This window comes from Saccopteryx bilineata, chromosome X (assembly GCF_036850765.1).
Source record: "Saccopteryx bilineata isolate mSacBil1 chromosome X, mSacBil1_pri_phased_curated, whole genome shotgun sequence".
In the NCBI taxonomy this organism is placed as follows: Eukaryota; Metazoa; Chordata; class Mammalia; order Chiroptera; family Emballonuridae; genus Saccopteryx; species Saccopteryx bilineata.
Genome location: NC_089502.1, coordinates 117,142,202 through 117,168,471, shown reverse-complemented (window position 1 = coordinate 117,168,471; position 26,270 = coordinate 117,142,202). Strand labels below are relative to the sequence as shown.

Below are 26,270 nucleotides of genomic sequence, written 5' to 3'. Positions count from 1 at the left end.
CCACCGTGTCTAATGCAACATTTGTATCTTTTAAAGAATTAAAAATTCACCTGACTGGCCTGACCTGTGGTGGCGCAGTGGATAAAGCGTCGACCTGGAAATGCTGAGGTTACCGGTTCAAAACCCTGAGCTTGCCTGGTCAAGGCATATATGGGAGTTGATGCTTCCAGCTCCTCCCCCCTGTCTCTCTCTCCTCTCTGTGTCTATCTCTCCCTCTCTCTCTCTCCTCTCTAAAATGAATAAATAAATAAATAACTAAAAATTTAAAAAAATTCACCTGACTTGTGGTAGCGCAGTGGATAGAGTGTGACCTGGAATGCTGAGATTGCTGGTTCAGAACCCCGGGTTTGCCTGTTTGCCTGGTCAAGGCACATATGGGAGTTAATGCTTCCTGCTTCTCTTCCCACTTCTCTATTTCTTTTTCTCTCTCTCTCTCTCTTTCTCTCTCCTCCAACCCTCTCTAAAAAATGAATAAATTTAAAAAAGAGCAATTCTTAAAAAGAAAAAAGAATTAAAAATTCACTGAATGCACACATACAATCAGCTAAGATACATGTTCCCACTAATTTCTACTTTACCTAAATGTCCAACATTGGAAGAGTAGGCAGAAATATTTAATATTATTATTATTTATAAGTTATACCACTCTAAGCTTAATTATGAAATAGAGGCTATTAATGTTAGGTTAATAATTACATATATCTCTTTAGAATAATTTATAATACATATATTCATACCATATTCCACATTAAGATCCAAATTTTAGTTTACATTAACAATAGCTATCAAAGTCTAACATGAACATACAATGTATGCACTGAATACATACATACAATACACCATGGTTTTCTAAGATGCTATTGAATCTATCACAAAATATACATTGAATTATTATTTTATAAGAAGTTATAATATTATATAATATATTACACGTTTTCTCTTGCTCATTTGATCCAACAACACACCTTTGTAAGAACAAAATTATGAAAGTTTTATAAAACCAAATGTCCCATACAGACATTTACTACAAAAAAACTGGTTTAATTTAGAATGTAATCTAACCAAATATATTTAATAGCATGGCTAGGAAAATCTCTACCATAGGTGATAAAACAGTATCTTTGGGAGAAAAGGAAGTGGACTTTCAGTTCTGCATAGAATCTTGTCATTCCTACTTCCATTTTCCCTGCTACATTTATAACAACGGAATAAACTGGGGTATGTCTTTTGATCTTGCAACTGCAATCCCTGTAGACAAAATAACTTAAATGCTTTCACTGATATGATCAATTTTTATCAATTAATAATGACCCAGGAATTGATTTTTATAACTTGAGGAATTCTGTACCTTGATTCATTTATATGCTATTATCTTTTTCTAAACTTTAAGGATCGTTAATGTGGAAAAGACAAAAGAATTAAGGGGAAGGGCCATACAGGGACAGCTGCATTTCTCAGCAGCATAACTGAGAAATACAACTGATTAAGCACCAATGTGATGAATGGAGGAGAAGGAGAGACAAAAGCACTGATAATTGATAGAGAAGTGGTGAAATAGGGAAGTAATTGTAAATAGATTATTTTGGACATGGACTGATATTTCCAGTTATCATACTGGTTTTAATTCCTGACTGTTAAGATGAGGAATGCTAAAGTATGTTTCAATAGCTGCATGTACTAAAAAATAATGTTCCTTGCCATCATAAGGGGTTCTCAGCACAGCTTCCCCCTTCTACTTCAAGCCACGGGCTTTTCACACAGATGGCCTAAGAGAGGGGTGCTATCCTCCAAGAATTCCTTTCAGCCTGACCTGTGGTGGCGCAGTGGATAAAGCGTCGACCTGGAAATGCTGAGGTTGCCAGTTCGAAACCCTGGGCTTGCCTGGTCAAGGCACATATGGGAGTTGATGCTTCCAGCTCCTCCCCACCTTCTCTTTCTCTCTCTCTCTCCTTTCTGTCTTTTTCTCTCCCTTTCTCTCTCCTCTCTAAAATGAATTTAAAAAATTAAAAAAAGAAAAAATAAATCTTAAAAAAAAGAATTCCTTTCACTAGTTCTCTTTCCTCCAGTTTCCAGTTTCTCCAGCCTCTTCCCTTCAAGTTGGCTGCCTTTAGCCTCACCAATCCCACAGTTACTTCATACCATCCATATCTCTGATCTACTCATGTTCTTCAAGGAATGCTAGGTTTTGTCTTTGCACTCAATCCATCTTCTTCTTTTTTGTGTGTGACAGAGACAGCGAGGCAGAGAGAGGGCCGAATAGGGACAGACAGAAAGGAAGGGAGAGACATGAGAAGTATCAATTCTTCATTGAGGCTCCTTAGTTGTTCATTGATGGCTTTCTCACATGTGCCTTGACAGGGGGCTACAGCAGACCGAGTGACCCCTTGCTCAAGCTAGCAACCTTGAGTTCAAGATGGTGAGCCTTGCCCAACCAGATGAGCCCAAACTCAAGCTGGCGACCTCGAGGTTTCAAACCTCGGTCCTTCCCATCCCACTCTGACGCTCTATCCACTGAGCCATCACCTGGTCAGGCTCAATCCATCTTATTGTGTGTGTGTACATACATACATATACTGCATAAATTCATATCACTGCCAATGGTTTAAAAAAATCAGCACTTTTCTGTCTGGACAAAATCAAGGGACAATATTACTAATGGAGAACTGAGTCATACAGCCGACAGTACTTGGCAGATTAATGAACCGTTCCTCATGAATTACTTGTCATATAAGAAATCAGAACTTAAGTGCACCATACACATAAACAAAAGCAAAATGTTAATATTCTATCTAAAGAATATATCCCAAGCCATTGATTCATATTGAAATCAATGAAGTTTAAAATCATTTTGGCAGAAAGTAACTAAATAACCAGATATATTTATTATTATTATTATTATTATTATTGTTATTATTATTATTGTGACAGAGAGAGAGAGACAGAGAGAGGGATAGATAGGGACAGACAGACAGGAAGAGAGATGAGAAGCACTAATTCTTCATTGCTGCACCTCAGTTGTTCATTGCTTGTTTTCTTATATGTACCCTGACCGTGGGCCTTCAGCAGACCAAATGACCCCTTGCTCAAGCCAGCGACCTTGGGTTCAAGCTGGTGAGCTGTGCTCAGACCAGATGAGCCTGCTCTCAAACTGGCAACCTCGGGGTTTCTGATCCTGGGTCCTTTGCATCCCAGTTTGATGCTCTATCCACTGTGCCACCATCTGGTCATGCTAATCAGATATTAATTAACAGAAATTTGAAATTTTCCAAAATATATTTAACTGATCTTAAACATTCAGAGATTTTTTTTTTTTTTTGGAAAATGGCAAAAGGCTTCAAGAAAATAAAAGAGCATTGTTTAGTTTTCAACTATGAGCAAAAACTGAAAAATGGTAAGTTCGGAGGGAGGGAATAAATATGAATACTAAACATGGAACACTATATAAAATTTACTTGTACAAGTTTTTTATTTTTCACTCAGTTTTAACATTGGCTAGTTGAGATAATTATATATTTAATTCGTTAGAGGAGAAGAAACAGAAAAAGAGAGTCTCCTGCACGCACCTTGACTGGGATCCACCCAGGAAACCCATTAGGGGACGATGTTCTGCCCATCTGGGGCCCCTGCTCTGTTGCTCAGCATCCAAGCTCTTCTTAGAGTCTGAGGTGGAAGCCATGGAGCCATCCTCAGTGCCTAAGGCAAACTTGCTCCAATGGAGCCATGGCTGCAGGAGGGTAAGAGAGAGATAGAGAGAGAGAAGTGAGAGGGGGAAGGGTGGAGAAGCAGATGGGTGCTTCTCTTATGTGCCCTGGCTGGGATGCCAACCCAGGACATCCACATGCCAGACCAATGCTCTACCACTGAGACAACTGGCTGGGGACAAGATAATTATATTTTTATGAATGAGGAAATGAGGAAATAAGTGATTGAGAGTGTGAAAAAAAGTTTAGAAAATTAAAAATGAGAGAACATTACTCATGTCAAATCCTGAAAAAAAATGATTACATAAAATATAAGCTTATTCTATTAACACTATGGGTGATTATGATAGTAAGGCTTGCAATCACAGAAAATTTTTATAAGGTATGTTTTTTTGCTTAACTAGCTTGGATAAAGTTACACTTGATTTTACTGAAATAAAATACAGCTTCAACTAAGACATTTTAGATCTTTAAACTAACATAGTCATATCATATATATTTTCCCAAACATAACTGTTACATAGAAAAATGTATTAGACTTCTGTAGCAACCTCTGCATTAGTAATTGAAAGAAATATTTTAAATAAAACATTATTGAATACATACATATCTCAAAGTAAATGCAAATTTTATTAGCAACTCATTAACAACTAATTTTATATTGGTCACATATATATTGTTTGGGAGCAAAGTGAACTGAAACAGACTCTTGAGCACATAAGATTAAAGTCAATGTCTGTTTCAATCATTCAGCACAAAGCTGGTCATACATTAGATGCTAAATAGTTATGATTAGAGGTATGGTGTATTTATACCACTGAGTGTACTCTATCTGTATTTGTTCTATTGTCTATACCTAATTGAAAAGTTATTGGAAACATTTTCAGGATGATTTGATCTTTTTAAAGCTCAAAAATTGTCACACAGATACAGTCTCCACAATTGCACGTGTAGATCATTTTTGAATTATGTTGAGTGTGATTGCTGCTAGATTGGTATGTTCAAGTGTAAAAAAAAGACAATTGTCCTATGTCCGCCTTTATAGTTACATTGAAGTGTTTTACCAGCTTCAAAGACTAAAATTTCCTTTTAAAGTGATGACTTAGAAATTAAAAATGTTTCAATACAATGAAATTTCAGCACCTTCAGTTATTAATGTTAGTGAGACTTTTAATGTCACTTCATGAAACCAGAATAACTGCATCAGAATAAAGAATCACTTTAGTTTTCACAAGTTATTAAAAAAGAACAACGTGGACAAATAATATTTAAATAATAGCTTCCACTAACTAAAAGCAAATTTACTTTATGAATCATCCTATGAACTAAATTGTATCAATTGTTTCATAAAGAAGAATAGTTAAGACCTGAAATGGTCCACATATATCAGGGTAAAAAGAAATGGCACCCAAAAGAGAACTTGAATCTCAACATATAAAGAAGAGGCAGCAAACTTATTCTCAGTGAAAAATGACTGTGTTTATTAGAAAAAGCTTAGGGCCCTGGCCAGTTGGCTCAGTGGTAGAGAATCAGCTAGGCATGTGGATGTCCCAGGTTTGATTCCCGGCCAGGGCACACAGGAGAAGCACCCATCTGCTTCTCCACCCTTCCTCCTCTCCTTTCTCTCTGTCCCTTTCTTCCCCTCCCACAGCAAAGGCTCCGTGGGAGCAAAGTTGGCTCGGGTGTTGAGGATGGCTCCATGGCCTCCACCTCAGGTGCTAGAATGGCTCTGGTTGTAACAGAGCAATGCCCCAGATGGGCAGAGCATCACCCACTAGTGAGCATGCTGGGTGGATCATGGTTGGGCACATGCAGGAGTCTGTCTCTCTGCTTCCCTACTCACTTTAGAAAAACACACACACACAAAAAGAAAAAATGCTGTCTGAAGCATATTGAAACTTTTTAAGTTTAATTTTATCTTTATAGTCTTAGTTGCATATATTTATAAATCGTTCGTTTTACAGCTATAAAAGTATACCTTTAAGCACAGTTTTTTATAACTAGTTTTATGTTTGTGCCTATCAAAGTAAAATTACAAGAATAATTTGTCACCATTGGGTGTCTTTGAATTTTTTTTCCTCCTAAAGGAAACTCAGTTTAATACATATTCAACATCTACACCCACACACTGTTTTAATTTGGAGAAATCATGAAACATAATGAGAAATAATAAAATAAAGCTTTTAATAAAGCCTTTAACACTTTAATTAATGTTTTTGAGCCTCTACTATATGAAATTTGTTATCAACCAACTTCAAGTTTTTGTCCTAAAGAGCCCATGGTCCAGTCCAACTTTCCAAACTGCCTAGAGAGGAACCCAGATCAGAGTTCACTCTCTGTTATTTACAAGATGTGTGCTTATTTGAGCACGTTACATACTCTCTGACAATTTTCTTTATCTGTGAAATATAGGTGATGATGATAAAAAGTTAACTCAGAGAGTATCTGTAATAATGAGGTAACATAGTGTGAACAGCCCAGGAACAGATAATTTTGATTAAGGACTGATAGATAATATTGATTTAGATTGCTATCACTTTCACTACCAGTTTTCTAAATGATTTTATACATGTTCATACACACACAGAGAATGAGATAAGTCACCAAATGTTGCTACTTATGATCTTCTTCGTAAAAATATATATCATCATGTCTATTGCCTGTATTAATTTTTAGAAAAGATTATACAGAACATTGAAAAGCAGTTATCTGCAAAAAATGCAAATAAGAGGAATTTGTAGGATAGGATTTTTTTATGTTAGGACCTATAAAAATACCTGGCATATAATAGGTATTCAATATAAAATATATTGAATGAATGAATAGAAACGAAACACACTGAGTCAGAACTCTAATATAAATTATATAACTATTAGGTTTGTAACATTTTTAAATGATGAAGGGAATTGAAAGCCAAAACAGAATTTTCAGATTATGGCACTAGAATTTTTATTTGTTTACCCAGCATTTATTATGAATAATACTGTGATGGGTAATTTTACATGTTAACTTGACTGGGCCAGGGGGTGCAGATATTTAGTCAAATACCATTCTTTGTGTGCCTGTGAGAGTATTTTTCCATGAGATTAATATTTGAAACAGTACACTGAGTAAAGCAGATTGTCCTCCTTACTATTCAATTGAAGGACTAAATAGAACAAAAATGCTGACCCTCCTTTGAGTAAGAAGGAACTCTCCAGGACTTCTTAACTGTCTTTGAGTTGGGACACTGGTTTTATTTCCTGCCTTTAACTTGAACTTCTTGGGTTTTGAGCCTATTGGCCTTTGGATTTGACCTATACCATCAGTTCTCCTGGGCCTCAAGTTTGCTGACTGCAGATTTTGGGACTTGCCAGCATCCATAATCACATGAGCCAATTTCTTATTTTACAGACAGACAGAGAGAGAGAGATACTCTTCTATTGGTTCTTTTTGTTTTTGTTTTACTCGTACAGTACAAAAACCATAAACATTTCAGAGAAATCTTTATTTATAGTCCTATAGTCACATTAAAAATTATCTGCTCTTAAGTTTTATCATTATGTGTTTGTATTTAGTTTTATTTGTCTTCATTAAAGAAAGCCTGACCTGTGGTGGCACAGTAGATAAAACATTGACCTGAAATGCTAAGGTCGCTGGTTTGAAAGCCTGGGCTTTCCTGGTCAAGGCACATAAGGGAGTTGATACTTCCTGCTCCTCCCCCTTTCTCTCTCTCTCTCTCTCAAATGAATAAATAAAGTCTTAAAAAAGAAAGAAAAAAGAAAGACTGAATGAAATGCTTTTGTTTATACATATGTATATTTCCTTCATGGAATTTTGAGGTCCCAACCCATGCTTGTGTATTAATTTCCCCTAGTTTTTAAACCTTAGGTAGAGTGAAATTATAGGGATAAATTTCTTTTTAAATCTTGGAACATAATGCGAAACATTTTACAAAATCAAAATTTCTCCTATTCAAATAGATTCTTACAGTGAGGTCTACAACATAATCTCCCAGGGAAATTATGAAAGTTTATAATTATATTAAGACTAAACACGGATGTAAAGAAATACAGATTAAAATCTTACCTCACTGAGAAACTAATCATGTAGTTCTTTTCCACGTCTAATGTACAATTCTATCATTATAATCAACTTATCAAATAGACATTATTATTCTATTTTTTAAAGAATCAATAATTAAATGCATCTAAAACTGATTATATGATATTTGATATCTGATCCTTTATTTTCTTCATAATCACTAATTATAAAATAACATAAGCTTCCAAAGAGAAATATGCACACCAAGAAAGGTACATTAATTGAAACATGGGAATAAAACTATAAATGAGAGTAAGCATTTTATCTATAATTTAAAAAACATATGAGAGCACTTGTAGTATTCTGTCACTCCATCTTGTACCTTGAAAAGAGAGACCACATTTGATTCTTATGTATCTCCAGAATCATAATGTTCTACACATATTTAGAATATATAAATGGTTGCTGAATTAGTGTATAAATCAATTATAAATACCTAGGTTGGTCTTATATCTTCCACTACAATATCCTTGATTTCTAAGAATATATTTTCTCTTTTTAATTTCCATATATACATCCTGTATATATTTACTTGGGACAATAAGGGGAGGAAATGACAGTTTCATATTTGTTTTGTATCTGCTCCTTCACTAAAATAAAAATCCCACAGAAACAGACTCTCTCTGTGACTAATATATGCAAAAATCCTAGACCAGTGCCTGGGCCATATTAGATAACCAATAAATATTTGTTTAATGAATGAATGAAAGGCAATTTGACATCAATGGTATTCCCAACCAAAATGGCTCATTCCTCAAAACATAACTAAAGCTTGCTGAGTGGCAATGAAAGCATAAATGGGGTTAGAAAGGTTGAATACACTGTTAAGTGCTTTCTCTAACAATGCACCTAAAACTTTTGTTTCCTGCCAGAGAAAACCGAAGTCTGCACTCACCCAAGAGGAAAGAAATTGGAAAGCCAGGTGAAATGGGTGAACAAACCTAGTGTATCAAGAATGAGATTATTGAAACTGTCTCTACTGGGGTGAAGACAGGGCAAAGGAATGTGTTTCTATAGCTACGCTCAAAGATTCAGAGAAAGGAGAATAAAGGGAGCAAAGAACTAGTGCAAAAAGAGTGAAATACTTAAATATGGAATGAGTCACTAAGACTGGAGCTGTGTGTGAACTTGGTGAATAGGCAAAGAAAACAAGATCACTGGTATATAAGGCTCAGGAACTGGGTGAGGCTATCAGAACTGTCATTACTATGGATGCTTAAGCCATTCAAATAAAGCAGGGGTTGGGAACCTATGGCTTACAAGCCAGATGTGGCTTTTTATGGCTGCATCTGGCTCGCAGACAAATCTTTAATAAAAAAATAATAATGTTAAAAATATAAAACATTCTCATGTATTACCATCCATTCATTTCCTGCCGCTCATGTTCATGGTTGTGGGTGGCTGGAGCCAATCACAGCTGTCCTCCGGGACATCACCAAATTTTTATTGGATAATGCCTAACGTAGATGGATCGTTGTATGGCTCTCACGGAATTACATTTTAAAATATGTGGCGTTGCCCTGGCTGGTTGGCTCAGTGGTAGAGCGTCGGCCTGGCGTGCAGAAGTCTCGGGTTCGATTCCCGGCCAGGGCACACAGGAGAAGCGCCCATCTGCTTCTCCACCCCTCCCCCTCTCCTTCCTGTCTCTGTCTCTCTCTTCCCCTCCCTCAGCCAAGGCTCCATTGGAGCAAAAAGATGGCCCGGACGCTGGGGATGGCTCTTTGGCCTCTGCCCCAGGCGCTAGAGTGGCTCTGGTCGCAGCATAGCAACGCCCAGGATGGGCAGAGCATCCCCCCTGGTGGGCAGAGCGTCGCCCCTGGTGGGCGTGCCGGGTGGATCCTGGTCGGGCGCATGAGGGAGTCTGTCTGACTGTCTCTCCCCGTTTCCAGCTTCAGAAAAATACAAAAATATATATATGTGGCGTTCATGGCTCTCTAAACCAAAAAGGTTTCCGACCCCTGAAATAAAGCTTTGTTTTATTAAATGTAACCAATGATACCACAAAAGGACTATGTTTGATGGAAAAGTCCCATTAGGACAATGTTGAAACAAGTTGCTAAAAAAAAATCATCCAGGTAATTAACTCAAAACATTAGCATTTATATTCATGAATAACATTTTAAAATGTTATACTCCAGAAATCCAGCACTAAGACACCCTTCTCACCCAGGCTGGAATAGAATCCTACCGGCCGTTGGGGGTCCCCTTGATACCCCCTGTTCTAAAGGATCCTCCTTCCCTGTCCCTCACAATCCCCCCAAACACTCACTTCTTCCGGTTACATTTTCCTTCTTCCGGTTGGTCACGTTCCTCCTCCTTCTATTCCGGTCCCATCACAGAGCCAACCGCCGGCCGCCTGCGTCCTAATCCCGAGCACTCCAGTCTGTGGCAGCCCTGGTCACCTACCCCAGGGACACACTGAGGCCCGGTAGCCTACACCTTCGCCCCGCCGTTGTGCACCCCACAGCCCCTGCCGCCCAGCACGCAGCCCCGCTTCCGTGCTGCCTCGCCTCGGTGCTCACCTCACACCTGGGCTTCCAAAATGGCGACGACGCCACCCTCATATGTGCGTCAGAACTACCATCCCGAGTGCGAGGCCGCGGTCAACAACCAGATCCACCTGGAGCTCTACACCTCCTATGTGTACACGTCCATGGCCTTCTACTTTCAGCGCCACGATGTGGCCTTGAAGCACTTCGCCCAGTTCTTCCTGCAGCAGTCGAGCAAGGAGAGGGAGATGGCCGACAGGCTGATCCAGCTGCAGAACCAGCGTGGGGGCTGCACCCGCCTGTTTAACGTCCACAGGCCCCAGGGTGATGAATGGGGGAGCGGCCTGGAGGCCATGGAGAGCGCCCTGAGCCTGGCGAAGAGAGTGAACCAGAGCCTGCTGAACCTGCACCAGCTGGCCGGCGAGAAGCAGGATGCCCACTTGTGCGACTTCCTGGGGAGCCACTGCCTGCAAGAACAGGTGACATTCATCAAAGAGCTGGGGGACCACATCACCAGCCTGCGCAAGATGGGGGCCCAGGAATCCGGCCTGGCAGAGTACCTTTTTGACAAACTCTTCCTGGGTGCCAGTAAGAACTGAGCCCGGACTGCCTTCCCGATAGCCACGGGGCGACACCCTGGTCACCATGCGAGCATGCACATTGCAGTGTTGCCCTTGAAAGACGTTCATTTAAGTTTTTATGTTCAAGTTTTACCATTTATTCTGATAAAGTTGTTGGTTCGTAAATAAATAAGGTCTTTCATTGATTTGTGTGTGCAAAACTCTCACCTTTTAAGTGCTAAAGCAGGTATCCAGGATTGTTCCACCCACTCATGGCCCAATCACATGCAACTCAGGATCTCCAGGCTGGAGGGAGGGGGTATTCTGTGGGACCCTGGATGGGGGGAGGAGGTATTCCATGCGACCTGGGAAAACACAAAACTTATCTCCCCTTATAAACTGGTATATGGGTGTGGGGTGAGGTGGATGGTGTGTGTGGCCCTGGTGAATGTGGGTGCACATTCATGCTAAAATGATAAAACGTGGCCTTAAAATAACAAGTATGCTCGCCTCTGGAGAAAAAGTAAAGAATGGGATTGGGCAGGAATTAAAATGAAGGGTTCTTACATTTTTTACCTGAATTTTTCTAGTTTACTAAGATAGGCAAATATTAATGTTTGTTAACATTATCTGGGGAACGAGATGTAGACTCCAGAAGCTATCTTGGCATAGTGCAGGGGGTCTTTGGGTTATGACAGGCCCGACATAGAACATTTCGATTTTATGATGCTCACTCCCATAAAACTGTAAAAATTGAGATGTGTTGCAGTTTATGGCATTAGTGTCATACTTATGAATCATGTGGGTGGACCAGTTCGTGCACAGCGGAAGAATTTGCAGTACAGAGTACGGTACAGTATATTTATGTCCTTTTCCTTTTTCTGTTGTGTTTTTATGTTCTAGCTGTTTTTTATGTTCTAGATTATGATTTCACAACTGTGTTAGGATAGGTAAGTGACTTAGGTTAGGTGTGTTCAAACTTACACCAAAATTTGGTTTATGTCACTGTCATAGGAACAATACTGTATCTTAGCCCAGGACTCCCGTACTTCTTCGACAAGCTCACCCTGAGCAACAGTGATCATGATAGCTGAGCCTTAGGCTGCCTTTTCTAAAGACACGGGAATGATTTCCCATGGCCATCATGCTGGACATGAATATCACCCTTACAAAACATCCAAATACAGTTTTTCCTTCAATTGTACTTTTTCTTCCATTAAGGTATCGTGTTTCCCCAAACCTCAAATTATCTCAATAGAAGGGCTGTAAAATACAAGGTCAAGGCTTCAAGTCACATTTCTGATATTGACTATTAAGTAGAATAAATCCTGCTAAATGTTGTTAGTGACTCAATGCTTTGAAGAATGTAAAGTTCAGGGATAGCTGAAGCTGGGAGACTAGTTAAGAAATCTTGTAGCTGGTCCAGGTGAAGAAAAATGGTGGCTTGAACCATTGTGGTTACTAAGAAAATGAAAGGATATAGACAAATTCCAGATGCACACTGGATGAGCTGACAAGATTTGCTTATGGACAAGATGTGAACAATGAGACATGAGGAAAATAATCTAAGTTCTGATGTTTAGAAGTGAATACAGGGATTGATTGTAGTGCTATTTATTATTTTTGGGACATTTAGCCAGAGCATACCTGGGATAGAAGGGTGGGAATGGTATATTATATAAAATCTGAAATGCCCATTAGATGTCCAAGTAGAACTATCATGTAGATAACTCTGAGGCTGTGAAGCTCTTTGTAGATTCAGGGCTCCAAATTTGTATTAGGGGCTGGGCATATAGGCAGCCTCGACTTAGCAAGTTCCAAGACTTCATATGCATAGAAAGAAAATATGTGTTCACCATAAACTAGATTGTTTATACACTCTAGGCACAATGAGACATTTTTATCAATTAGGGAAGGCAGGAACACTTCCCAAATCAAAGTTCTCAGATACCAGGCCCAAGGTCCCAACTTGCAAGGAGGCCTTTCTAAAGGCAGTGGTGTCATTCCTGCTCTGTTAACTCATTCCTGCACAGTGGGTATTATTTACCCTAAAGGGGCATTTATTATCTACCCACTAGTAGGATGAGCCTCATACAATATCTGTACTTAAGGTATGTAAGTAGCATAAGAATATATAAATGAACAACTTTTTGCCAATAAATTGGACAATCTGGAAAAAATGAACAAATTCCAAGAAATATACAATCTTCCAAAACTGAATCAAGAAGAAACTGAAAAACTGAACAGATGGCTTACAACTATTGAAACTGAAGCAGTAATAAAAAATAAAATAAAAACTCCTAATAAACAAAAGTCCTAGATTGGATGACCTCACAGGTTAATTTTACCAAACATTCAAAGAAGTAACACCTATCCTTCTCAAAATATCTCGAAAAATTCAAGAGGAGAGAAGACTTCCAAGCTCACTTTACACGGCTCTTTATGGTATATATTTCTCCTTGAGTGAACATTGGTGACTACATGTATACAACATGGTCATGTGGGTTTGTTTTAGTAACATTTTGATTTATAATTTTTGTAGCTCAGTTATACATTTAATTAACCAATAGTTTTTTAAGACTTTATTTATTCATTTTTAAAGAGGCGAAAGAGAGAGAAGAGAGAAGAAAAGGGGAGGGAGTAGCAGGAAGCATCAACTCTGATATGTGCCTTGACCAGGCAAGTCCACAGTTTTGAACTAACAACTGCACCATTCCAGGTTGACACTTTATCCACTGTGACACCACAGGTCAGGCACCAATAATTTAATTTCAATTAAATTATTGAATTTTGGCATCAAATTGTTATTATTAAAGAAAATATTTCTGATAAAATATTATGTATTCCCCCCCCCCACACACACACACACACACACCAACGAATTCTCTAACTTTCCAGTTACCAATTGGGAATCCTAAAATTAAATTATGAACTAACTACCTGGAGTTAGTACAGATCCCACAGGCTAAGCACTCGGTCCCCTTAATATTGCCTCCCATCCTCTACTTCAGGCATTAATTGCAAGTCTAGGTTCTCAACTGTGTTTTGACCACCAAGCTATAAATTGGAAGTTCCTTTGACCACCTCCTCAAATTTGGTAATTTTCCACAATGGCTCACAGAACTCAGGAAAACAGTTTACTTACTATATTAGCAGTTTATTATAACAATACAATTTAAGATCAGCCAGATGGAGGAGAAGCATAGAGCAAGGTATCTGGAGAAGGGGCATGGAGATTCCATGCCTTCTTAAGTTGCATCACCTTCAAAGCACCTCTATGTGTTCATCAACCCAGATGCTTTTCTGAACCCCTTTGATTACAGTTTTAATGGAGGTCTCATTACAATAGACATGACCAATTAAATAATTCACCATTAGTGATTAAGTCAAGCTCCTTCCCTTCTCCCCTCCAGAGGTCATGATGAAGGACTAAAAGCTTCAACCTTCTAATCACATGGTTGGTTCCCCTAGCATCCAGCTCTCCATTTTTTGGGGCTTTCCAAAAGTCACCTCATTACCATAAATTCAGGTATGGCTGAAAGGAGTTTGTTATAAATAGCAAAATATACTCCTTTCACTTTTATCACTCCAGAGTTTTTTTAGGGTCTAGGGACCAAAACCAAATATAACAAAATATGCTTCTATCACTCATCACTTAAAATATTACAAGAGTTTTAGGAGCACTTGCCAGGAGCTGGGGATGAAGAACAAAATATATATGTCTGATGATACAATATCACAACTGCATTTCTTCATAATCCTTTGAATAAGTATGTGATTCACAGTGAAGTCTTCTTTCTCATTTTTAAAAATTTATTTATTGATTTTGAGAGAGAGACGCAGACAGACAGAAACTTTGACCTGATTCTTTCTGTGTGTATCCTGACAGGGGATCAAACTGGCAACCTTTGAGCATTGGGATGATGCTCTAACCAGGCGAGCTATCTGGCCAGGGCTTCTTTCTCATTCTTAAAACTGGTCATTTGTGTCCTCTCTCTCTCTCTCTCTCTCTGTCTAGAAATTTATCTTTTTGTTTAATTTCCTCAAAGAAACTGCTTTGATTTCATAAATTTGATAAATTTTTTGTTTTCTATTTCACTATTTTCTGCTTATATCTTTAAATTTTCCTTCCTTTTGCTTGGCTTGGGTTTATTTTAGTCCTTTTCTACTTTTTTTTCTGAAGTGAGAAGTGGGGAGTCAGACAGACTCTCATATGCGCAGGACTGACTGGGATCCACTCAGCATGCCCATCAGGGGGCGAGGCTCTGCCCATCTGGGCCTTTGTTCCATTGCAACCAGACCTATTCAAGTGCCTGAGGCAGAGGCCATGGAGCCATCCTCAGTATCCCGGTCAACTTTGCTCCAATGGAACCTTGGCTGCAGGAGGGGAAGAGAGAGATAGAGAAAGAAAGGACAGGGGGAAGAGTGGAGAAGCAGATGGGCGCTTCTTTTATGTACCCTGGCCAGGAATCGAACCCAGGACTTCTAGATGCTGGGCCAACACTCTACCACTAAGCCAACTGGCCAGGGCCCTTTTGTACTTCTTAAGGTAAAAGGTTAGATGATGGATTTGAGACCTTTTCTCTTTTCTAATATAGGAATTTAATGCTATAAATTATCATGTAAGTACTGCTTTAACCTATAAATGTTGATAGGCTGTTTTTGTTTTCATTCAATTCAAAACAATTTCTTTTTCAACACTTGGGTTGTTTGAAAATGCATTTATTAGATTCCAAATATTTGAGTATTCTTTAGATATCTTTGATAGTTATTTCTAATCTAATTTCATTGTTATTAGAGAACATTTCTTTCATAATATTGTTGCCAGTGAAAATGTGGTTCTTTCATGGAGTCACAAAGAAAGCATTGGGCAACCTACATATGGGAGGATAAAGTATAATGGTAAGATTTATTGTAGAAGCAAAATCAAATGACTGCTTGTGAGTTCCCAGAGTCTTATCTCCATTCGTCCCACCATGGAAAAAGTTCAGCTTTGTCTTCATCAATCCCAAAAGAAAAGCAAAGGTTCAGAGATTCTGTGCCATCGGTTCAGTTCATATCAAAGCTGAGTCTAGTTCAACCTTTGTTCCTATCTGGCTAGCATAGTCTCTATTCCTGGCTGTCCTTTGATTGGCATTGCATTGCCCTACCCAGGTTTGTGCTTGAAGCCTGCACTTGGGAGTCTGTGTGGTTGCTGGCTGCAAGGCTACTAGGCCTGCATGGCTGCTATGGAGAGAGAACACGTGAGCAAATGAACAGGGTGTACATGTGTTTCAAAGAGGGAGGAGAGAGGGGGGGGATAGAGAGAGAGAAAGAGAGAGAGAGAGAGAAAGTGTTTTATTTACGATAGATTATATTGTCTCAGGTTTGAGAAGGACCAGGCACACTTTCAAACTAACAAATCAACTCTTCAATCTTTCCTGGATTAGGGTTGGATTCTCTCCCTCACCAATCCATTTCCTAGCTCTTCCAGGATTCTGTGTCCCTTACCCAATGGGATACTTTCTCCAGGCTAGGCTTTGCCCCTTATGGTTGCCATCTTAGTTCCTTCTGGGCGTGCCTCATAGTTGAGAAAAACATCCCCTTGTATCATCTTAGATTCTAGTGGGTATGTGTTCAACAGAGACATTTCCTCTTTATTGTTTATTCCTTTCCTGCATAGTCTGGGCAAGTGGACCAGTTATACCCTGGGGAGATTGAAAAGCTAGTCCTTCCTCCATCCACAGGAAAGAGAGGTGTGTTAGTCCCCTTGGTAGAGCAATGCTGCAATAACCTGAAGTGTGAGGGGAAGTTTATTGTCCATTTCAGCTCCCTAGTTCATTATGCTTCTTAATATCTGATTCCCTTCACTCTCTTCCTTTATTAATATCTAGCTACCTATACTAACAATATGAATAATGTTATATTTATTGAACCTTGTGTTGTAACCTAGAATATGGTCTATCTTGATAAATGTTCTATGTACACTAGAAAAAAATGTGTTACTAAGGAATATGTTTCTAAAATTTCTCCACTCTGATGCGATGATTTTCCTTAATATGAATATGATTTCTTTTATTTTAAATTCTTTTTCTCCCCCTGATTATAACAAATAATACTCAATGGTTGCCTGCAAAGAGAAATCCATGGTTTTTGACATCTGTAAATGTATTGACCATTCAGAAAGTAAGTGTTTTCATTTTTAAATAGTTTTTAAAAAAGATAATTGAATCATGTTGGTAAACTAAACAAAAATGATCTGAAAACACATACACACAAGAAAGGGTGTTATTAAGAGACTAGGAATTGTGAGAAATTCTTGCAAGTAAGGAAAAAGGAGAGACTACTAGATTGGCTAATTCAGAGAATTTGAAACATTTGCAATAGAAAACCTGAACACATTCAGAGAAACTCTAAGTACAGAGTAAGTAAAATTGCAGTACTTTTTTTTTCTTTCTTTTTTTTTTTTTTTTTTTGTATTTTCCTGAAGCTGGAAACGGGGAGAGACAGTCAGACAGACTCCCACATGCGCCCCGACTGGGATCCACCCGGCACGCCCGCCAAGGGCGAAGCTCTGCCCACCAGGGGGCGATGCTCTGCCCCTCCGGGGCGTCGCTCTGTTGCGACCAGAGCCACTCGAGCGCCTGGGGCAGAGGCCAAGGAGCCATCCCCAGCACCCGGGCCATCTTTGCTCCAATGGAGCCTTGGCTGCGGGAGGAGAAGAGAGAGAGAGAGAGACAGAGAGGAAGGAGAGGGGGAGGGGTGGAGAAGCAGATGGGCGCTTCTCCTGTGTGCCCTGTGTTCGATTCGTGCAGAATCGAACCCGGGACTTCTGCACGCCAGGCCGACGCTCTACCACTGAGCCAATCGGCCAGGGCAAAATTGCAGTACTTTAAATAAAATTGCAGCACTGTAGAGGGTCCTTGGTCAACCATAAAATTAGAACTAATCTGTGAAAAGCATATCTGTTTTACCCTGACCATCTCTAGTCCTCCCCCAACCTTTCTTACATAGGGCAGTAAGCATCTGCAGCATTTGACCCCTTTACTCTCCCCAAATTACACTCCAAAGACTCTGAATCAGCTTAAAAGGATTGCAGACCTACGGTGAAGGGAAACCATTGGGCACAGCTACCAAGAAGGAGAAAACACTAGTCTCTCAATGTCAGAAGTATCATACAATATTTATTTTGGCAACAGGCAGTGTCCCTATCCTACCTGTGAGCTCCATTCCATGTATCCCCAAAGGAGAAAGAAACTGAATAATTAACACACTTCCCCCTCCCATTTCAAACAGAAGCCTACTAGTGAAATGGACATCACAATTCTACATCAGATCCATGCTAATTTCCTAGGTTGATCAAATAAGTCCTTATCCCTAAATACAAATGAACAAAGGCTTCTCAGATGTATGAGGAAGGTAAAGGAGAAGATCACAGTGAACAAACTGACTATTTTGGGGAGGGTAGAAACCAGATATAATACAAGAAACAGAAGAAATATTTTGCCAAAATTCAAATTCATATTCTCAGAATAATAAGGAACGAATATGGATTTATAAAAAGAAGTCTATTATAGAAGGAAACAGTTATAAGAGAGATAAAGTTCTTGAAAAATAGAAATATCATTGCAAAATTTAAAGCATTAAATATGAGGTGCTCACCACTTCCCCCAGGCTATGATGGAACTTGGAACATGTCCGTGGGGTGCCGCCCACCTCGGTCCCCCTTAAACCCCCCTTTCGAACAACGGATCCTCCCTCGGCCCCACCCTCCCGCTTCCTGTTTCCGGTCTCACTGCAGAGCCAACCGCCAGCCACTCGAGGCCTAACGCTCCAGCACAGTAAATCCGCTGTGGTGACACTAGTCACTCAGACACTCTAAGGCTCCCCACAGCAGCCATCCCTTCCCTCTGCTTCCCGGTGTCCTTGCCTTGGTGTCTTCCAAACGAGCACAGCAGTGCCTGATATGGCGACCCCGGAGCACTTGGAAGTGCGCCAGAGCTACCACTCCGACTGCGAGGCCGCCATTAACAGCCAGATCAACTTGGAATTCCATGCCTCCTATGTGTTTCTCTCCATGGCTTTCTACTTTGACCGGGAAGATGTGGCCTTGAAGCACTTCAAACAGTTCTTCCTTCAGCAGTCTGAAAAGGAGAGGGAGAACGCGGAGAAGCTAATGTGGCTGCAGAACCAACGCGGAGGCAATATCCGCCTGCGCAACATCAGGAGGCCGGAGCAAGAGAACTGGCAGAGTGGCTTGGGGGCCATGGAGAGCGCCCTGTCCCTGCAGAAAAATGTGAACCAGAGCCTGCTGAACCTGCACCAGCTGGCCAGCGAGAAGCAGGATGCCCACTTGTGCAACTTCCTGAAGCGTCACTACCTGCACGAACAGGTGACGTTCATCAAAGAATTGGGGAGCCACATCACCAACCTGCGCAAGATGGGAGCCCCGGAATCCGGCCTGGCAGAGCACCTCTTTGACAAGCTCACCCTGGGCGACAGCAAGAACTGAGTCTGCACTGCCTTCCCGATAGCCACGAAGTGACTTAGCCTGGTCACCGTACCCAGCATGCATGTTGCAGTATTGCCCTTGCAACATGTTCAATTAAGTTTTTATGTTCAAGTTTTACCATTTCTTCTGATAAAGTTGTTGGTTCGTAAATAAATAAGGTCTTTCATTGATTTGTGTGTGCAAAACTCTCACCTTTTAAGTGCTAAAGCAGGTATCCAGGATTGTTCCACCCACTCATGGCCCAATCACATGCAACTCAGGATCTCCAGGCTGGAGGGAGGGGGTATTCTGTGGGACCCTGGATGGGGGGAGGAGGTATTCCATGCGACCTGGGAAAACACAAAACTTATCTCCCCTTATAAACTGGTATATGGGTGTGGGGTGAGGTGGATGGTGTGTGTGGCCCTGGTGAATTTGTGTGCACATTCATGTGAAAAGTATTAAACGCTGCCCTGGCCGGTTGGCTCAGCGGTAGAGCGTCAGCCTGGCGTGTGGGGGATCCGGGTTCGATTCCCGGCCAGGGCACATAGGAGAAGCGCCCATTTGCTTCTCCACCCCCTCCTTCCTCTCTGTCTCTCTCTTCCCCTCCCGCAGCAAGGCTCCATTGGAGCAAAGATGGCCCAGGCGCTGGGGATGGCTCCTTGGCCTCTGCCCCAGGCACTAGAGTGGCTCTGGTCGCAACAGAGCGACGCCCCGGAGGGGCAGAGCATCGCCCCCTGGTGGGCAGAGCTTCGCCCTTGGCGGGCGTGCCGGGTGGATCCCGGTCGGGCGCATGCGGGAGTCTGTCTGTCTCTCCACGTTTCCAGCTTCAGAAAAATACAAAAAAAAAGTATTAAATGCCTTAAAATCACAGGTGTGCTTGCCTCTGGAGAAAACGTAAAGGATGGGATTGGGCAGGAATTAAAATGAAGGGTTCTTATATTTTACCTGAATTTTTCTTGTTTACTAAAATATGCAAATATTAATTATCCAAGTAGCAAGATGGAGACCTCAGAAGTCACCTTCGCATAGTACCTCTTTGATAAACTCACCCTGAGCAACAGTGATCATGACAACTGAGCCTTAGGCTGCCTTTCCCAAAGACATGGGAATGACTTTCCATGTTCCTCATGCTGGACATGAATATTGCCCTTACAAAACATCCAAATATGCCCTGGTCAGTTAGCTCAGTGGTAGAACGTTAGCCAGGCGTGTAGATGTCCTAGGTTCGATTTCTGATCAGGGCACACAGGAGAAGTGACCATCTGCTTCACCCTTCCCTTCCTTTCCCTTCTCTCTGTCTCTCTCTTCCCCTCCCACAGCCATGGCTTCATTGAAGCAAGTTGACCCATGCACTAAAGAAGGCACCATGGCCTCACCTCAGGTGCTAAAATGGCTCAGGTTGCAATAGAGCAATGGCCCCAGATGGGCAGAGCATTGCCCCCTAGTGGGCTCACCCCATGGATTTGGTCAGGCACATGTGTGGAGTCTGTTTATCTCCCCGTTTTTCACTTAATAATATATAATTATATAATAAATATAATATATTAAATATAATAAATATATTATATATATAAATCCAAGTACAGTTTCTGTGCTTCAATTGTACTCTTTCCTTTATTAAGGTAACATGTTACACCAAACCCCAAATTATCTCAATAGGACTGAAAAATACAACTTCAAGGCTGAAGGTCATGTTTTTGATATTGACTATTAAGTAGAATCAATTCCCCTGAATGTTGTCAGTGACTCACTGCTTTAAATAATGTAAAGCTGGGGGACAGCTGAAGCTGGAGACCAGTTAAGAATTATTGTAGCTAATCCAGGTGAAAAACAATGGTGGCTTGAACTGTGGTGGTGACTAAGAAAATAAAGAGATAGACAAATTCCAGATGCCTTGCATAAGCTGACAAGATTGCTTATGGACCAGAGGTAGAGAATGAGACATGAGGAAAATATTCTAGGTCTGGTGTTTAGAAGTGAATATCAGGGTTGACGGTAGTGCTATTTATTAATTTGAGGGCATTTGGCCAGAGCATACCTGGGGTAGAAGGGTGAGAATGGCATATTACATAAAATCTGAGATGCCCATTAGATGTCCAAGTAGAACTATCACGTAGATAACTCTGAGGTTGTGAAGCTCTTTGTAGATTCAGGGTTCCAAATTTGTATTAGGGGCTGGGCATATAGGCACCCTTGGCTTAGCAAGTTCCAAGACTTCATATGCATAGAAAAAAAATATGTGTTCAGCATAAACTAGATTGTTTATACACTCTAGGCACAACAAGACATTTTTATCAATTAGGGAAGGCAGGAACACTTCCCAAATCAAAGTTCTCAGATACCAGGCCCAAGGTCCCAACTTGCAAGGAGCCCTTTCTAAAGGTGGTGGTGTCATTCCTGCTCTGTTAACTCATTCTTGCACAGTGGGTATTATTTACCCTAAAGGGGCATTTATCATCTACCCACTAGTAGGATGAGCCTCATATAATATCTGCATTTAAGGTGTGTAAGTAGCATAAGAAAATATTATGAACAACTTTTTGCCAACAAATTGGATGATCTGGAAGAAATGAACAAATTTTAAGCATATAATCTTCTAAAATGAATCAAGAAGAAACTTAAAACCTGAACAGATGGTTTACAACTAATAAAATCAAAGCAGTAATAAAAAATAAAAACTCCTAACAAACAAAAGTCCTGGACTGGATGGTTTCACAGGTGAATTTTACCAAATACTCAAAACACTAACACCTATTCTTCTCAAACTCAAAAAATTCAAGAGGAAAGAAGACTCACCAGCTCATTTTACGTGGCTATATACGGTACATATTCTTTCTTTCTTTCTTTTTTTTTTTTTTGTATTTTTCCGAAGCTGGAAACGGGGAAAGACAGTCAGACAGACTCCCGCATGCGCCCGACCGGGATCCACCCGGCACGCCCACCAGGGGGCGACGCTCTGCCCACCAGGGGGTGATGCTCTGCCCCTCCGGGGCGTTGATCTGTTGTGACCAGAGCCACTCTAGCGCCTGGGGCAGAGGCCAAGGAGCCATCCCCAGCGCCCGGGGCATCTTTGCTCCAGTGGAGCCTCGGCTGCAGGAGGGGAAGAGAGAGACAGAGAGGAAGGAGAGGGGGAGGGGTGGAGAAGCAGATGGGCGCTTCTCCTGTGTGCCCTGGCCGGGAATCGAACCCGGGACCCCTTGCACGCCAGGCCGACGCTCTACCACTGAGCAAACCGACCAGGGCGCTTTTTTTAAAATATATATTTTTTAAATTTTTATTTTTCATTTATTGTGCTGACATGGTTTCAAGTGTTCCACTCAATATAACACCCTCTACCCACCACATTCTGCATTCTGCCATCCATGCCCCACGCAAAGTACCTTTCCAGCCCCTTTTTACCCCCTATGCCCCCCTTCCTACCTCCACTGCCTTTCCCTCTGGGAATTGCTACCCTGTTCTCTGTATCTATGTGTTATGTATATATAACTTAGCTAACCCCTTCACCTTCTTTGATCCTATCCCCTCTTGCCCCTTCCCTCTGATAGCTATCCATCTGTTCTTTGTGATCCTGCCTCTGTTTCTAATTTTTCCCTCAATTTACTGTGTTGATTAGGTTTCACATATGAGATCATATAGTATTTGTCCTTTTTGTCTGGCCTGTTTCGCTTTGCATAATAATTTCCAGGTCCATCCATGCCATCACAAAAGGTAAGATGTCTTTCTTTTTCATGGTTGTGTGGTATTCCATTGTGTAAATGTATCACATTTTTCTATCCACTTGTCTACTAACAGACACTTGGGCTGTTTCAGCTCTTGCCTAGTATAAAAAATACTGCAATGAACATGAGGGTGCATATCTTCTTTTGAATTGGTGTTTTGGGATTCTTAGGATACATTCCAAGAAGTGGGATTCCTGGCTCATAAGGCAGTTCCATTTTTAAATTTTTTGAGAGAACACCATACTGTTTTCCACAGTGACTGCACAAATCTGCATTCTCACCAGCAGTGCAGGAGGTGTTCCTATTTCCTACACTATACCCAGCACTTGTTTGTTGATTCATTAATAAAAGCTATTCTGGCAGAGGTGAGGCGATACCTTATTGTGGTTTTAATTTGCATTTCTCTAATGATTAGCGACTGAGAAGTTTTTTATATGCCTATTGGCCATCTGTATGTCCTCTCTGGAGAAGTATCTATTCAAGTTCTTGGCCCATTTTTAAATTGGATTGTTTACCTTCCTGGTGTTGAGTTTATAAGTTCTTCATAAATTTTGGTGATTAACCCCTTATCAGATGTATCAGTGAATATTTTCTCCCATTGAGTGGGTTGTTCTTTTATTTTTGTTAATGATGTTTTTGCTGTGCAAAAACTTTAGTTTGATATAATCCCATTTGTTTATTTTGTCCTGTATTTCACATGCCTAAGGAGATGTATCAGTAAAAATACTGCTAAAAGAGATGGCTGAGAGTATACTGCCTATGTTTTCTTCTAAAACTTTTATGGTTTTGTGACTCACATTTAAGTCTTTTATTGATTTTGAGTTTATTTTTGTGAATGGTGTAAGTTGGTGGTCTAGTTTCATTTTTTTTTTTTTTGCATTTACCTGCTTGATTTTCCAAACATCATTTATTAAAGAGATTGTTTTTAGTTCATTGTATACTCTTGCCTCCTTTATCAAATATCAATCGACCATAAAGGCATAGCTTTATTTCTGGGTTCTCTGTTCTGTTTCAGTTGATCTGTACAACTGTTCTTGTCTGTACCAGGCTGATTTGATTACAGTGACATTGTAATATAGCATAATATCAGGAACTGTGATATCATCCAATTTATTCTTCAGTTCCAAGATTGCTGAGGCTATTCAGGTTATTTTTTGTTTCTATATAAATTTTTGGAATATTTTTTCTAGATCTGTGAATTATGACATTAGTATTTTAATAGGAATTGCATTGATTCTATTGATTGCTTTGGGTAGTATGGACATTTTAATGATGTTAATTCTTCCTATCTATGAACACAGTATATGCTTCCACTTGATTGTATCTCCCTCAATTTCTTTTATCAATGTGTTATAATTTTCCAAGTACAAGTCTTTTACCTCCTTGGTTAAATTTATTCCTAGGTACTTTATTCTTTTTGTTGTTGTTGCAATAAGGAAAGGGATTGTTTCCTTAATTTCTCCTTCTGACAATTCATTATAGGTGTACAAAAATGCCACTCAGTTCTGAATATTAATTTTATATATATATATTTTTTTCCCCCTAATTCATTTATCAGGTCTAGTAGTTTTTTGGTAAAGACTTGAGGGTTTTCTATGTACAGTATCATGCTGTCAGAAAATGACAGTTTTACTTTTCCTTTTCCAATTTGGATGTCTTTTATTCTTCTCATCTGATTGTTGTGGCTAAGACTTCAAGTACTATGTTGAATAAGAATAGTCAAAGGGGACACCTCTGTCCTGTTCCTATTCTTAAGGGGATTGCTTTTAGCTTTTACCCATTAAGTATAATGTTGGCTAATGGTTTTTCATTTATGTCCGTTATTATGTTAGGTATGTTTCATGTATTCCCACTTTGCTGAAGGTTTTGATCATAAATGCATGCTAGATTTTATTGAATGCTTTTTCTGCATCTATTGATATGATCAAGTGATTTTTATCCTTCATTTTTTATGTGATGAATAACATTGATTGATTTGCAAATATTATAGCAGCCTTGCCTCTGGCATAAATCTCACTTGATTATGATGTATGATCTTTTAATGTATTGCTGGATCAGTTCCCTAATATCTTGTTGAGAATTTTAGCATCTATGTTCATCATAGATATTGGCCTATTGTGATATTTTTTTCTTTGTTGTGTCTTTACCAGGTTTTGAAATTAGTATACTATTTGCCTCATAAAATGAGCTTGGAAGTCCTCCATCCTCTTGAGTTTTTTGGAATAACCTGAGAAAGATAAGTTTTAATTTTTCTTTGAATGTTTGATAAAATTTTCTTGTGAAATCATCTGGGCTCTGGTGGTTTGCTCAGTGGATAGAGTGTCGGCCCAGTGTATGGACATCCTAGGTTCAATTCCCAGTCAGGGCACACAAGAGAAGTGAGCATCCACTTCTCTCCCACTCACTCTCCCCATTCTCTTTTTCTCTCCCTCTCTCATAGTGATTTCATTGGTTCAAGTGTCAGCCCAGGCACTGAGGATAGCTCAATTGATTCAAGCATTGTCCCTAGACAGGATTTGCTGGGTGGATCCTGTTCCAGGCACATGTGAGAGTCTGTCTCACTATATTCCTTCTTCTCACTTAAAAACAAAAAATCATCCAGTACAGGATTTTTGTTTGCTGGGATTTGTTTGATAACTGTTTCAATTTCATTTGTTGTAGTTGTTCTGATCAGGTTTCCTGATTCTTCCAAGTTCAATTTTGACAAATTGTATACTTCTAGTTATGTATTTTGGCCAGGTTGTCCAATTTTTTGACATTTATGTCTTCATAGTGTCTTCTTACAAACATTTGTATTTGTGTTATATCAGTTGTTACTTCTCTTCTTTCATTTCTAATTTTATTTATTCCTATCCTCTTTTTTTCTTGATGAGTGTGTTTGAAGGTTCATCGATTTTGTTTATCTTTTCAAAGAGCCAGCTCTTAGTTTTGTGGATATCTTGCAGTTTTTGTTTTTGTTTTTGTTTTTTGCATCTATGTCATTTATTTCTACTCCGATCTCTACTATACCCTTCCTTCTACTCCTCTGGGCTAGGTTTGTTCCTCTTTTTTTTTTTTTTTTTAGTTCTTTTAGGTGTAGGGTTAGATTGTTTGAGATTTTTCTTGTGTCTTAAAGGTATGCCTGTAATGCTATGAACTTAGCTCTCAGGAATGATTTTGCTGTGTTCCATAGATTTTTGGTTGTTGTATGTTCATTTTCATATGTTTCAAGGAAATTTTTTATTTCTTCCTTAATCTCACTTTTA

General features: G+C 39.9%; 2 pseudogenes; both read left to right on the top strand.

Annotated features, from left to right (window-relative positions):
• The first annotated feature begins 10,326 nt into the window (after positions 1 to 10,326).
• Positions 10,327 to 10,872, top strand: LOC136316976 (ferritin heavy chain pseudogene; annotated as a pseudogene).
• A 7,906-nt stretch (positions 10,873 to 18,778) lies between these two features.
• LOC136316947 (ferritin heavy chain pseudogene) lies at positions 18,779 to 19,324 on the top strand (annotated as a pseudogene).
• The last annotated feature ends 6,946 nt before the right edge of the window (positions 19,325 to 26,270 follow it).